Source organism: Grammomys surdaster, unplaced genomic scaffold, assembly GCF_004785775.1.
Source record: "Grammomys surdaster isolate TR1022 unplaced genomic scaffold, NIH_TR_1.0 210, whole genome shotgun sequence".
NCBI lineage: Eukaryota > Metazoa > Chordata > Mammalia > Rodentia > Muridae > Grammomys > Grammomys surdaster.
Genome location: NW_021604655.1, coordinates 2,850,881 through 2,857,589, shown reverse-complemented (window position 1 = coordinate 2,857,589; position 6,709 = coordinate 2,850,881).

Below are 6,709 nucleotides of genomic sequence, written 5' to 3'. Positions count from 1 at the left end.
TCTTTCTTTCTTTCTTTCTTTCTTTCTTTCTTTCTTTCTTTCTTTCTTTCTTTCTTCAGACAGTCTCTCATCACATGTCTAGTAACAAAAGGGATGAATTCTTTAAATCTCTCTAGAGCGGGATGTGGTAGCAATCACCTGTAATCCCACTCAGGAGGCAAGCAAAGGCAGGAAGATCAAGCCAAGTTTGAGGCCATTCTAGTCTGTATAGCCAGCTCTAGGCTAGTCAGGGCTACAAAGTGAACATCTATCTAAAAAACAAACAAACAAACAAACAAACAAACAAACAAACAAACTGGAGATCCGAGATCCACTGAGATCCTGAGATCCGGCTCAGTGGTTCAGTTCCTAAGAGTCACATCAGGTGGCTCACAAGCACCTGTAACTCCAGCTCCAGCGCATCCAACATCCTCTTCTGAGCCTCTCCAGCCCCTCCACTCCCATGTATCCACACACAGACACATAGACACAACAATGTAGCCAGTAAGGAACAGAATTAGCCTATCAGCAGGACATGAACTGAGCATCTTGGTGTTGGAGCCCTGCTACACACTTTACCAGCAGCCTGTTTATCCCACCCCCACCCCCACCCCCACCTCCCACCCCCACCCCCACCTGCCACCCCCACCTCCCATCCCCACCCCCCACCACACACACAGAGCAATCTCTCATCTTCTAAATGGGAAACTGGCTCCTGTGGGTTAGAGCGCCTGCTCAGTGTCACACTGGGCAAAGCAGGAATTGATATTATCATTTTAGTCTGCACCTGGGGCTTTTCATGGCTCTCCAATCCCCAACAAGCAGTTTACTCCTCACAAAAGTGGTTTTGGTAGCTGATGTAAGAACAGGTAAACTGTGAACTCCCCTCAAAGCTATCCCTGGGAAGCTGTAACTTCAAATCATTCATTTCCTAGCTCTGTTCTTTCTTTTTGAATGGAAGCTTTTCTTCTGCATGTCCCTGTATAAGTGACAGATTATGCTTTCGTTATCTATTTTCTCAATCTGGATTTTGTTTAAAGCCAGGTATGTATTTACTAACGATACCTGGTTGTAGACACTGGCTTAATTAGTGCCTGGACTCTTGGAGGTTTGGGTGTTTAATAACGTAATGGCCAGGTTTTTAGAGTCTTCTTTACTTTTATGATATCTCACTGTCTGAAGGGTGTTGCTATGTAGCCCAGGCTAGCCTAGAACTCAGGGAAATCTTTCTGCCTCAGCTTCACAGGTGTTCAGATTTACAGGTGTGTACCACCCACACTCAGCCTCCTCATTTTTGCCGTGCTGGGATTTGGTAAACATACTCTATTCTCTCTCTCTCTCTCTCTCTCTCTCTCTCTCTCTCTCTCTCTCCTTTTTGTTGTACTAGGGATTTGGTAAACATAGTCTATCATCTCCCCACCCCTATCTGTGTGTGTGCGCGTGTGGTATTTTTTGAGATAGGGTCTCCTGTAGCCCAGGATGTTCTTGGCCTGAGGGAAAAGGGACAGATTTTCTGCCTATTAGATTGACAGGGATTACCAAAAAAAAATTGTTGGGCATGGTGGTAATACACCTACAATCCCAGCACTTAAAGGGCTGGGAAGGAAGGAAGATTGTCATGAGTGTGAGGGCTAGCCTAAGCTAAGCAATGAAATTCTGGAACAGTATGGGCTATAGAGTTAGACTGTCTCAAAAACAAACAAACAAACAAACAAACAAACAAAATGAACACCAGTTATTCACGGTAATTCACTTTAGCATAGTTTAATAGTAAAATGGATTTTTGGTTTTTTTTTGAGACAGGATTTTTCTGTGCAGCCTCTGCTGTCCTGGAACTCACTCTTTAGATCATGCTGGCTTCAAACTCAAAGAGTTTGCCTCTGCTTCCTAGGGGGGAGATTAGAGGAATGTGCCACCACCACCTGGTTTAGAAATAATCTTAACCTTTATCAATACCTCAAGAGCCAAACTGATTCTTGACTAGTTCGTGCTGTGTGTAAATGTGTCTGGTCCTACTTGAACTCTTCCTCCTTCCATTCCTCTTCCTACTCTCCTCTCTCTCCCCATTGAACTGAACCCAGAGCCTGTCACAGGGAGAGTACTTTAAGCATAGAACACTCTCCCACATCCTAGCAGGACCTGCCTGGACAGGTCTGTAATCTCTGAACTCTGGAGGTGGAAGCAGAGGACCTTGAGTTCTAGACCAGCCAGGTTAGGAAGCTTTGTCTTAAAAACCAAAACAAAAGTAAAACTAAGCAAAACCACACCAGATTTTGAAGACTAGGAATAGAAGGAAAGTCGGAAGCTAGACATGGGAGTGTAAACCTGTATTTCCCAGCCTTGGAAAGTGGAGGCAGCGTTGGGGGTTCAGGACCATTTATAGTGAGTTCAAGGACAGCTGTGGTTTCATGGAACTTTGACAAAAAAAAAAAATAGGATGAAGACATCAATGTTAATAAACAGTTGTAAGAGAAAAAAAAGAAATGCAAATTTGGGGATGTGGCCTCATTGGTAAAGTTCTTGTCTAATAGGAATGAAATCTTGTTTTGATACCTAGCACCCCATACACATGTGTAACACAGCTGTAATCCAAGCTCTTGGGGATAGAAGCAAGACGATCAGAAGAGAAGGGTCTTCCCCAGCTATGATAGACTTCAATACAGAAGCAAACCTAACTCTCTCTCTCTCTGTGTGTGTGTGCGTGCGTGCATGTGTGCATGTGTATATCTGTGTTTCTCTCTGTGTGTCTCTCTGTCTCTATTTCTTTCTTGAGGCAAGGTCTCCTTCCATAGATAAGATTGGTCTGGAACCTGATGTTTAACTTGGAGTAGGTCCCATGGTGATTTTCCAACCTCAGCTTCTGGAGCTCAAGGATTTTAGGTGCCTCTTCCCTCATTAGTAAATTTAATAGTAATAAGTAATTAATAATATTTCTCACCAAATAACTTTATTTATTTATTTATTTATTTATTTATTATTTATTTTCAGTTTGTTTCTTTGTTTCCAGATCTAGGGGTCTCTAACCTTGAACTTCTGATACTTCAGCATCTACCTTCCCGGGGCTGGGATTATAGTCATGGGCCAGCAGCCTTGGTTTCTTTGTGCTGATGATTGAATCTGTTGGGGTCTGGGAGTTGCCTTACAAACCATGCCTACACCAATTTTAGTTAAGCAAGAATACTTTATTGAACATACATCTAATACTGGGCATTCATGTCCACAAGAAGGAAAAACCTAATTGTGGCACCAGTCTGTCCTCAGGGCAGGCCTTTTATATGAGAAACCAGGTTCAAAAGGTCAAGGGGCAAGGAGGAGAACAGTTGGCTTACTAGGCAAAGTATTAGCTAACCTTTAGACTGGTCCTGAGTACGGTAAGGAGGTGAGTGGATGTGTGCAGAACAGGGGAGTTTCAGAGCACTGGGGTAACATGAGCTACCCCAGTGAGCATGAGTATTATAAGCATAACTTTTCGGCTTATTAGTAACATTTTTCAGTGTCAGCCACAAAACCCAGAGTGAGCTCATCCGTAGGTGCAGGAAGGGCTGCCTGGTGGTCAGCTCTGACTCAAGATATTTTAGATGTAACAGTTCATATTGACCTTTGATTTGATGGGTCTTACACAAAGCTTTGTGGAGTTTCTTAAGATTAGCGAGCCTCATACAGAACATTCAGAAAATACAGAACAAAACAGGGTATGTGGTCGGCATGTCCTTGAGCCAAGTCCCTTCTCTGTGCCAGTGACTGGCAGGCCTGTTACAGCAACAATAGGAAATAGCTGGCCGGCATGGAACAGAATGGCTATAGCTATTTGGGGGTGGGGTGGGTGTCAGACCATAACAGAACCTATGGCCTAGTGCTTGCTAGACAAGCACTCAGACAACTGAGCAACATCCTCAACCCAGAATGTTTGTATGTTAGATACAGTGATCTGAATAAGAATGCAGTTCCATGTGAGCACGCCATCTCCTGCATCTTCTGTGATGCAAAGGACTGTACATTCCAAACCTGAGCCAAACTAATACATAATGTGTGTGTGCATGCATGATGTACATATGTTTGTGAGCATGCTGTGGCAGGATGCAGAGCTCAGCTCAGAGAACAGCTTGATGGAGTCGGTGGCCTCCTCCTCCTATGGTGTGGTTAGAGGTTGCCTCACTACGATAGGAAGTCCCTCTACCTGCTGCACAATCTTACCAGACAATTGTTGTTTGTGGTTTTTTTGTTTATCTGTTTGTTTTTCTTTCTGAGATAGAGTATCTCTGTGTAGCCCTGGCTGTCCTGAAACTCAAACTGTAGACCAGGCTGGCCTGCTTCTGCCTCCCGAGTGCTGGGATTAAAGGCATGTGCAATCATGCCCTGCTATTTATTTTATAAAGTGGCTAAATAATTTCTAACGGTATATATTACTTAGTGTGATTTCCAACCAGTTTCACTGGTGGTATTATCTTTGAGTAGAAAATAGGTAAAAAAAAAAAAAAAGAAAAGAAAAAAAATGAGGTACATAACCCCAGCACTCAGGAGGCAGAGGCAGGCAGATTTCTGAGTTTGAAACCAGCCTGGTCAACAGAATGAGTTCCAGGACTGCCAGGGTTGCATAGAGAAACTTTGTCTCAAAACAAACAAACAAACAAACAAAGAAAAGGAAAGAAAAAAGAAAAAGAGGAAAAGGTCTTTCTCTCTGGCTCTGCTCTCTTTCTGACATAATCTTTGATTTTGAGACAGTATCTAAAGAACTCTTTAACCCTCCAGTGCATACCTGTACCTCCCAAGTGTTATGACTTCAGGAATGTACCACTGAAGCCAGGCCTAGCACATGCTGGACAAGTACTCTAATTGAACCACACCTCCCCAGATACTTCCTCTCCTTTTAAATTCATCTCTGGAATGATACACTAAAAACGATATCAAGGGCTGGAGAGATGGCTCAGCGGTTAAGAGCACTGACTGCTCTTCCAGAGGTCCTAAGTTCAGTTCCCAGCAACCACATGGTGGCTCACAACCATCTGTAATGGGATCTGATGCCCTCTTCTGGTCTGTCTAACAGCTACAGTGTAAACATATAAATAAAATAAATAAATCTTAAAAAAAAAAAAAGAACGGTGTCCAGTGGTGTCTATTGCTGCGATAAGAACCAAGACCAAAAGCAAGTTGGGGGAGGAAAATGTTAATTTTATCTTACACTTTCAGGTAACAGTTCATCACAGTGGGAAGTTGGCAAGAAGTCAAGCAGGGCAGGAACCTGGAAGCAGGAGCTGATACAGAGGCCATGGAAGGATGCTGCTTACTGGCTTTCTCCTTATGGCTTGGTCAGCCAGGTTTCTTACAGTACACAGGGCTACCAGCTCAGGGATGGCCCCACCCACAGTGGGCTAAGTCCTCCCCCACCAATCATCAATTAAGAAAATGCACCACAGCCTTGCCCACAGGCCAACCTACTGAAGCATTTTCTCAATTGAGAGTCCCTCTACCAAAAGGACCCAAGTTGACGTAAAACTAGCCAGGACAGGTGGTATTTATTTAGAAAGACACACTATTGCCAGAGAACAAGATTATCATTTGAATTTTAAATCTTTTCATAAAGTTTTGAGCCAAGCTGTATAAGCATTTTGAATATTATGTGTGTATATATACTTATGTCATTTAAATATTATGTGTATTTATGTGTGCCAGTGTGAGTACGTGCCACATGGGTATACTTACTTGAGGAGGCCAGAAGGGAGTTGGGTGACAGGTGGTGCTGAGAGCCATCTGCTCGCTCAGGTCCTAGGAATGGAGCTTAGGTCCTCGGAAGGAGCAGGGAACACTCTTGGTCCTTGAGCGATCTCTCAGTTTCTATATTTTATTTATTTATTGTACGTGTGTGTGAATGTGGGCATGCGCCAAGGCACTTGGGTCAGAGGACGTTTGTCTTTCAGCAGTCAGTCCTTGCATTCTAGTCCATTGTTTCTGCTCTTCCACGGCTTCTTCCAGGCTAGCTGGCGCACCACACCAGCTTTTTACCTAGGTTCTGGGGATCCAGTGGAACAGGTTTGTCAGGCCAGCGGTTAAGGCTGAGCTAGCTTCCTTGCCCTATTATTCATGCCTTATACATATGACTTTTTTGTTTGTTTCTTTGTTTCCAGACAGGGTCTCACTACGCAGGTCTGGATGTCCTGGAACTCACTGTAAACCAGGCTGGCCTCAGACTCACAGAGATCCACCTGCCTCCGCCCCCCACCCCCACCCCGGTGCTGGAATTAAAGGTGTGAGCCACCACTGTCCATTCATTCAATGTGTATAATGCATCTGATCACAGTTTTAAAATCTTAGCTGTGTCTGGTGGAAACTCGGGAGGCTGAAGCAGAAATATTGCCTGGGTTACAGGGTGAGTTCAAGATCAGTTTGGGCAATGTAGTGAGATTCTGTCTCAAAATGAAAAGCGGAGAGGCTGGGGGCGCGGCTTTGTGGTGGAGCCCTTGCCTACGGAGAGTGAAGCCCTAGGTTGAATTAAAAATTCAATCCTGTGAGGATTGAATTGGAAAAAGAAATAAATGCTTAACATAGAACAAAAATATCCAACCAGAGAAAATTTCCTCAGACAGGAGTGTACAGAGGAGGCAGATTGGGACAGCGGTGAGCCGAGTGTGGGAAGAGTCTGCTAAATTTACTCTATGTTTTAACATTTATTTTTTACACTTTCTGATTTGTGTGTGTGTGTCTGTGTCTAGGTGTATCTGTGTGTGTGTGTGTG